The sequence below is a fragment of the Myotis brandtii genome, unplaced genomic scaffold (assembly GCF_000412655.1).
Source record: "Myotis brandtii unplaced genomic scaffold, ASM41265v1 scaffold274, whole genome shotgun sequence".
Taxonomy (NCBI): Eukaryota; Metazoa; Chordata; class Mammalia; order Chiroptera; family Vespertilionidae; genus Myotis; species Myotis brandtii.
The window spans coordinates 4146378-4155607 of record NW_005360425.1 but is presented as its reverse complement, the minus strand read 5'-3'; the positions used below and the strand labels follow the sequence as shown (position 1 = coordinate 4155607).

At 43.0% G+C, this 9230-nt stretch overlaps 1 long non-coding RNA gene across 1 annotated transcript in view; it reads left to right on the top strand.

Moving 5' to 3' along the window:
- The window catches only part of LOC102249734, a 13265-nt gene that overhangs the window by 3071 nt on the left and 964 nt on the right, over nt 1-9230 (top strand). The window contains exon 2 of the long non-coding RNA XR_001362574.1: nt 966-1066. This is a non-coding gene — a long non-coding RNA (uncharacterized LOC102249734). The remainder of the gene's footprint in view (nt 1-965; nt 1067-9230) is intronic.

Genomic DNA, 9230 nt, shown 5'->3' with positions numbered 1-9230 from the left:
CAATATGTCTGTCCTGTCTAAAGGCAGCAGCAACTATTCAGTTCTATCCTGTAACTGTTGAGAGAACCAGGGCCCCAAATAGTCAAATATTGATGTTTTTCAAGAAAAGCCAGAAATCTTTTTTTTTAATCTTTAATTTCTTTATTGGTTAAGGTATTACAAATGTGTCCTCATCCCCCCATTAACCCCCAACCCCTCCCCCCCCTCACGCTTTCATCCCCCTGTTGTCTTTGTCCATTGGTTTGGCTTATATGTATGCATACAAGTCCTTTGGTTGATCTTACCCCCACCTTCCCCTACTTTCCCTCTGGGAATTGACAGTCTGATCGCTGCTTCTCTGTCTCTGGATCTGTCCCTGTTCATCAGTCTATGTTGTTCTCTATATTCCACAAATGAGTGAGATCATGTGGTATTTATCCTTCTCTGACTAAAAGCCAGAAATCTTAAAATGTGAAACCTCACATTTAAAAAATTTGGGGCAACTAATTTTTCAAAAAGTGCTGGCCAAACAAAACCCACATTGGAAATGGCCTTTATGCTGCCCAATTTCAGCTCTTGGTTAGAGGGGAAAATGGAGGTTCAAAACAATTTACTTTGAACTGTGATGGCTTTTACATCCAGGCTTGCTCCCTTCTTACTCTTGTTTGGGTTGCTTTTCTAAAACTCAAATCTGATCACTCAAAAAGCACTTTTTGAGCTTTTATCGCATGCCATGGCCCTTGTTGAGCTCTGGGGATGAAGACAGAATGCTCTGGCAAGTGATAAAACAAAGATGAACAAGGGAGAAAACAAAGGAGGAAGTCATTCATACTGATTGGGCTGTGTTTGAGATATCAGTATATTCAAGAAAAGGTCCAAAGTCACTGGTTTTGGCATCAAGACCCTTCATGATCTGATTATGTCCCATTTCTAAGTTCTCAGATCCCATTCTTACCAGCCCCTATTCAACCTCCTTGTGTTCTCAGCCATCCAGAATTGCTCTCATGCTTCCAAACCTTTGGAGCAGGTTCTGCTGGAATGATTCCATACGCTCACTGCCACCTCCCCGCTGTCTCCCATCTCCCAGGTAAATTCCTAATCCATCCAGATTGTATACCATGCAATTTCCTGATAAAGGATTTCCAAATTCCTCAAGCCTTTCTTGAGGTCCCAATAGCCCTGTAAGCTGCTATTATAGACATTGCTAACTGCTGATACGCCAACCACGCCCCCACACAAACACACATACACACACACAAGGGACCATGCACACAGCCTTGCCAGTTCGGGTGTGAAAGATGGCAGTGACAGGTCTTCCTCTACTGCAAATATTGGAAAACTACAATCCCCAGAAACCCCACGCCAGAACTGAGCCTGTGCTGTTGCTGCAGTACCACGGGGCTGCTTGGATATTGTGCATATGTCACAAACGATGTAACTCAGTATTAGGGGTTCCATGTCGCCTCTTTCTATTCCTAACCACCCCCAATCCTCAGGGGGTTGGGGCGCCGCACCGTCACACACAGAGCAGGGCCGATCAGGTGGTTGGGGCGCCGCACCCTGTCACACACAGAGCCGCAGGGCGATCAGGGGGTTGGGGAGCTGCCCCGTCACGCTGATCCCGGTGCTGGGAGGCATATTACCCTTTTACTATATAGGATAGAGGCCTGGTGCACGGGTGGGGGCCGGCTGGTTTGCCCTGAAGGGTGTCCTGGATCAGGATGGGGGTCCCCACTGGGGTGCCTGGCCAGTCTGGGTGAGGGGCTGAGGGCTGTTTTCAGGCTGGCGGGTGACTGAAGCTCCCAACCGCTCCTTTTTTTCTTTTCTTTTTTTATTCTGGGCCAGCTTTAGCTCTGAGGCTTGGCTCCAGCTCTGAGGCCTCGGCTGCTGAAAGCAGGTATCTGGTTTGTTTGGGTTCTATAATCGAAACACTGTTTCAACTCCAGCTCTGAGATCCCGGCTGGCTGAAAGCAGGTTTCTGGGGTTTTGTTTAGCTTCTATATTTGTAACAATGTTTCAAACTGCAAGCTCAGAGGCCGGCAGCGGCAGGCGGGGAACGTTGGCTTCCTCCGTCACTGAAGCAAGCAAGCCTCATGTTCGCTTCAAGCTGCCTGGCCTGCGGCCGCCATCTTGGCTGGCAGTTAATTTGCATATCGCCCTGATTAGCCAATGGGAAGGGTAGCGGAGGTACGGCTAATTACCATGTTTCTCTTTTATTAGATAGGATAGAGCCTTATTAGCAAGCCAGCCTTCCTGAGTACAGATCAGGGTAAACTACCTGGAGGGGTCCTGCCAGTGCAGCTGAGTAGCCTTCCTCAGGAAACACCCTGCTGTCTCTCTGGATGCACAGACACTTAATCAAAGCAAGTTTTATCACACTTCTGCCCATAGACCGTGAACTTCTCTAGGGTAAGGTTGCATCTCTTACCCTGGCTGCAGAGACACAACTGCAGAAGGCTTAAAGTTACTTGATCTGAGAGTTAAGGGAGTTTCAGGTAGTGCACTGATGACTGGAACAGCGGTATAATTCATTTAGTCACTCATCATCTAGGAACCAAGAATAGAGAGATAATAGCTCAAGGTGCTACTATGAGTTCAGTATAGAGGAAGAGTTTACCAAGTACACACATAAATGCATTATACAGTTTTAGAAAGGCATAAAAGGAAGTACACCTTCTCAGGAAGGTCTTCCTTACAATCCAATTTATCATTCTTTTTTTATAATTCTTCATTGTTGTATTACATATGTCCCCCTTCATCCCCATTGAACCCCTCCAGCCTGCCCCTGCCCCTGCTCTTTTCTTCACTTTCTAATCATAGATTTACTTGTTTACAGTTTGCCTATCTTGCTTTATAAGAATGTAAGTACCGCCCTAACTGGTTTGGCTCAGTGGATAGAGCGTTGGCCTGCGGACTGAAGGGTCCCAGGTTCGATTCCGGTCAGGGGCATGTACCTTGGTTGCGGGCACATCCCCAGTGGGGGAGTGTGCAGGAGGCAGCTAATGGATGTTTCTCTCTCATCGATGTTTCTAACTCTCAATCCCTCTCCCTTCCTCTCTGTAAAAAATCAAAATATATTTTAAAAAAAAAAGAAGAAGAAGAATGTAAGTACCACAAGAGCAGGGACCTTATAGTCCTAGAGCCCAGAACAGTACTTGGCAAATAGTAGGTGCACAGTAAACATTTATCAAATTAACTAGAGGCCCGGTGCATGAAAATTTATGCACTGGAGGGGGGAATCCCTCAGCCCAGCCTACCCCCTCTCACAGTCCGGGAGCCCTCAGGGGCGGGATGCGACGCTCCCATCACACTTCTGCGGCTGCCACTGCCAACAGCGCAAGCCTCAGCCGGCCCTGGTTACCTGAGCCTCAGGTGGCCCTGGGCAGCCAACATCCGAGGCTTGCATGTGCCTTGAGCATTGGCTGGGCAGCTGACATCTGAGGCTTGTCTGCACCTCAGGTCAGCCCTGGGCGGCTGGGGAGCTGAGAGCGGGTCCGGTCGCACCGCGTGCCTGCCACCCCCCTGGCAGGGCTGAAAGGACTGGGGGACTCTAATGGGGCTGAGGGGGCTGGCGCTGCCACCTTGTGGCGATAGGTGCCGCCAGCTTTGTGACAGAGTGATGGTCAATTTGCATATTCCCTCTTTATTAATAGGATAAGTAATTCTGCCATGAGGAACAGAACAAAAAGACAGTTGCCACTTATGTTGGCATTTGTTAAGTGAGAAGGGATTTAACTCCAGGCAAAGGAACAATAGGAACACCATAAAAAATGATGGGCTGAGTTGGTCCTGAGGACAAGTTGGAGAGGGAAATTTTTATTTTATTTATTTTTAAATATATTTTATTGACTTTTTACAGAGAGGAAGGGAGAGGGATAGAGAATTAGAAACATCGATCAGCTGTCTCCTGCACACCCCCCACTTGGGATGTGCCCACAACCAAGGTACATGCCCTTGACCAGAATTGAACCTGGGACCCTTCAGTCTGCAGGCCAATGCTCTATGCACTGAGCCAAACCAGTTAGGGCAGGAGAGGGAACATTTTAAATCATGCAAGAGCTAACTAGTGCCTTTAAGAATAGGTGGATTAAAGAGAATTTATAATAGCAGTACCTATAGTATTGAGCTGGATTGAGGGGCAAAGACAAGCCAAAAGAAAAAGGATCTGCCCTAGTTGGTTTGGCTCAGTAGATGGAGTTACCGGTCTGCGGACTGCAGGGTCCCAGTCAAGGGCACGTGCCTGGGTTGCAGACTCGATCCCCAGTAGGGGGCGTGCAGGAGGCAGCCAATCAATGATTCTCTCTTATTGATGTTTCTATCTCCCTCTCCCTTTCTCTCTGAAATCAATAAAAATATGTTTTTAAAAAAATATTGAGGCAAACCCTCTAAACAGATTGAAAAAAAAAAAGAATCTTTCAAAGTATGCTCAGGGAAGAGGGAACATGAGACTAGAAAAATTCTTCAAGGGCCATGCTCTTCTTAGACAGGCAAAGCCTGAACTACATTTAAATATTCTTCCCAAAGAATGTCCAGGTCTTACCTCTGACTGGACAAAGAGGCTCTTAATTGGTCAACCCCTCTCCAGTTTGGTATTTGCCCTTCTGTCCTGTACTTACCCTGAATTAGTTTCCCCAAAACTCTTCAGATTCCCACAGAATAAGAGCAAACTCCTAGTAGTCAATGTCCTTCATTATCTTGTCTCTACCACCTAGCTTCACACTCTCTTCCTAGGATCTACATGAGTTTTCTACTCTGGCTAAACAAGAGTGTTGTGCCTGCCCTAACCAGTTTGGCTCAGTGGATAGAGTGTCGGACTGCAGACTGAAGGGTCCCAGGTTTGATTCCAGTCAAAGGCATGTACCTTGGTTGCGGGCACATCCCCAGTAGGAAGTGTGCAGGAGGCAGCTGATCAATGTTTCTCTCTCATCGATGTTTCTAATTCTCTATCCCTCTCCCTTCTTCTCTGTAAAAAAAAAAAAGAAAAGAAAAAAAAGAAAAGAAAAAATGAAGAAAAAAATAAAATATATATTTTTAAAAAGTGTTGTGCCTGCACACCATCATTTCCTACCACCTAGCATTTGCTCATTTAAAATCCCAATTACCACTTTGTCTGAACCCTAATCATTCTTTGAAACCTTATTCCAACTCTACCTCCCCAAATAAAGCCTACTTAAATCATCTCTCTTCCTTGGCCCACTATCTGTACCATTCATGCAACACTTATCAACTTTTATCTTGCCTGCTTTTATACCTCAGTAGACCGAGCTCACTTTTTAGGAGTCAAAATCCAACTGACTAAATATTTATATTACTTCCAAGTCAGGTACTGGGGATATAAGACATAGGATTACTTACAGAACTTATCTGGCTTTTAAAATTCAAATACCTGTCCTCCACAATTAAAGAATCCAGAAGACATCAGCGATGCTTGCCAATATTAACGTCTTTCCCAACTTTTCTCCCATTAACACAAAGGCATATTGAGTATCAAGCTGGGCTAATAGCCTTTACTGACAAAGCTCTGATAAGCAAAAAAGTACATAGGAAATTTCATACGTAGAAATTGAGCATTAGGAAATTTCAATCAACCTACTGCTAAAAAGCAGTTGAAATGGAAAAATAATTTTCTTGCCCTAGCCAGTTTGGCTCAGTGGATAGGAGCATCAGCCCATGGACTGAAGGGTCCCAGGTTTGATTTCTGGTCAGAGGCACGTACCGAGGTTGCAGGCTTAATACCCTGGCTCTGGTCAGGGCATATGTGAGAGGCAATTGATGTGTCTCTCTCACATCCATGTTTCTGTTTCTCCTCCTCCCTCCCACGCTCTCTAAAAAATCAATGGAAAAATATCCTCAGATGAGGATTAAAATAATAATTTTCTTAAAAGCATAAAAAGGCTAAATAGGTAATGGGGAATTACTGAGCCAAAATCCAAATAAGAACCCAGACAACCTAGAACTCAAAGCTGCTCTTTCCTTTAAGGCATTTACCAATCTGGAAGAAATCTGAGCTGCACTTTCAGAAGCCTCATGGACTGTAGGGGACAAAAACAAAAACCTAAGGCCAACTAAAGGCAGGAACTCCCACCACAGACACCTTAAGCCAGCATTCCAAAGTATTACACTTTCAAGATACATGTGAAATAAAAGTAATCCTTCCTCAAGAAAAGGAGGAATCCCCAGAAAAGCAGCTAAGTGAAATGGAGGCATGCAATTTGTCAGAAAAAGTATCAGAATAAGGGTCATACAGTTCATAAACCGGATGGATGAAAAAATCAACAACTTATGTAAGAATCAAGAAGAAATAGTGATATAGCTGTAATAAAAATACCATGGAGCCCTAGCCGGTTTGGTTCAGTGGATAGAGTGTTGGCCTGCGAACTGAAAGGTCCCAGGGCAAATGCCTGGGTTGTTGGCTCGATCCCCAGTGGGGGACTTGCAGGAGGCAGCCAATCCATGATTCTTTCTCATCATGGATGTTCCTCTTCCTTCCTCTCTGAAATCAATAAAAATATATTTTAAAAAAATACCATGGAAAGTTTCAACAGTAGACTAGGAGAAGCTGAGGACCGAATTAGTGAATTAGAAGACAGGGAAGCAAAACACAGCCAAACTGAATTGCAATTGAAGAAAAAAAATTAAAAGACAGGAGGAGAGCTAAGGGAGCTTTGGGACATGAAATGAAGCAACATACGAATAATAGGTGTGCCAGAACAACAGGAAGAGGAACAAGAGTTAGAAAACCTATTTGAAGAAATACTGTCAGAAAACTTCCCTGATGTAGGCAAAGAAAAAATTCACACAAGCACAGAGAGTCTCAAACAAGATGAACCTGTAAAGACCCACACTAAGACACGTTGTAATTACAATGGCAAACGTTCAGGACAAAGAGAGAATCTTAAAGGCTGCAACAGAGAGAGACAAAGTTATATACAGGGATCTCCCATTAGATTATCAAATGATTTCCCAACAGAAACACATCAGGCCAGAAAGGAATGGAAGGAAATTTACAAAGTGATGCAAAGCAAGGGACTGAATCCAAGAATACTCTATCCAGCAAGGCTATCATTCAAATTTAAAGGGGAAATAAGGAGCTTCACAGACAATAAAAGGCTAAGGGATTTTATCACTACCAAGCCAGCAATGTAAGAAATGCTAAAGGGACTGGTGTAAAAAGAAGAAATAATAAGAGAAGAAGGAATACAGGCATAAATAATAAACATGGCTACAAACAAGTACCTATCAGTAATAACTTTAAACATAAATGGACTAAATGCTCTAATCAAAAGACATCAAGTGGTTGAAGGGATAAATAAGCATGACCCATATATATGCTGTCTATAAGAGATCCACCTCAGAACAAGGACTCACACAGACTAAAAGTGAAGGGATGAAAAAACATCCTTTAGGCAAATGGAAATGAAAAAAAAAGCTGGGGTAGCAAAACTTACTAGGTGTACCAGTTAATAATGCGGATTTTTTTCAATAGATGGAGTTACACATATGTTGATATATATGTGACTTGGTATGTATGCTATTTTGTTGTATTGACAGCAGGCTTCAAAACTTCATATGTCAAATTTGCTGAAGGTGTTAACATCATAGATATTTTTATGCTTAAAAATGTCAAATTTCATGCCAAAAAAAAGAGCATTTGTGAGAAGTTTTAATTCATTATTTTGAAGAAAAGTGCTGCTGAAAGTTATTGTATACTTCGGGAAGCTTATGGTGAATATGCTCCATCTCAAGATACTTGTGAACGCTGGTTTAAGCGCTTTAAAAGTGATGCTTTCGATGTGAAAGACAAAGGATGTCCAGGTCAACCGAGAAAGTGTGAAGACCAACAATTACAAGCATTATTAGATGATTCGTCTCAAACTCAAAAACAACTTGCAGGAAGATTAAACGTTGCTCAGCAAACAATTTCCGATCGTTTACAAGCAATGGGAGAGATTTTAAAGGGAGGAAAATGGGTGCCACATCAACTGAATGAAAAACAAATGGAAAACCGAAAAGTCATCAATAAAATGTTTCAATGGCATGAAAGAAAGTCTTTTTTGCATCGAATTGTAACTGGCGATGAAAAGCGGATTTATTTTGAGAATCCCAAATGCACAAAATCATGGGTTGATCCAGGTCAACCATCAACATCGACTGCAAGGCCAAATCAATTCAGAAAGAAGACAATGCTCTGCGTTTGGTGGGATCAGGAAAGTGTGGTGTATTATGAGCTTCTAAAACCAGGTGAAACTGTTAATACTGATCACTACCAACAACAAAAAATCAATTTGAACCACACTTTGATCGTGAAACGATCAAATGTGCCATTTGAATGTGCCATTCAGAATGTGCCATTAGACATAGCAAAGTAATTTTGCTTCATGATAACACACCATCACACACTTCAAAACCAGTTAAAGACACGTTAAACGATCTTGCCTGGGAAGTATTAACCCACCCACCGTATTCACCAGACCTTGCTCCTTCAGTTTGCCACTTGTTCCAATTGATGACACATGCACTTTCTGAGCAGCACTTCAAAATGTATGAAGTGGAAAATTTGGTCTCTGAATGGTTTGCCTCAAAACAAGAAAAGTTCTATAGGGACCGTATCCACAAATTACCTGAAATATGTAACTAGCAATGGACATTACTTTGAATAAAACTCTTTTGATGTTTTTCTTGAAATTATTGTTTTGATTACAAAATCCGCATTATTAACCGGTACACCTAGTATATCTGACAAAATAAACCTCAAAGTGAAGGCCATAAGAGATAAGGAAGGCCACTTCATAATACTAAAGGGATCGATACAACAAGAGGCTATAACCCTGGTAAACATATATGCACCCAATGCAGTAGCACCAAATACATAAAAAAAACTCCTGGAAGATATCAACGGAGAGATCGACAACAATACAATCATAGTAGGGGACTTTAATACACCACTGACATCACTGGATAAATCCTCTAGAAAAAAAATCATCAAAGCAGCAGCAATCCTAAATGACTGACTAGATCAGATGGACTTAATTGACATCTTCAGAACATTTCACCCTAAAGCCATGGAATATACGTTCTTCTCAAGTGCACATGGGACATTTTCAAAAATAGACCACAGCCGTAACCGGTTTGGCTCAGTGGATAGAGCGTCGGCCTGTGGACTGAAAGGTCCCAGGTTCAATTCCGGTCAAGGGCATGTACCTTGGTTGTGGGCACATCCCCAGTAGGGGGTGTGCAGGAGGCAGCTAATC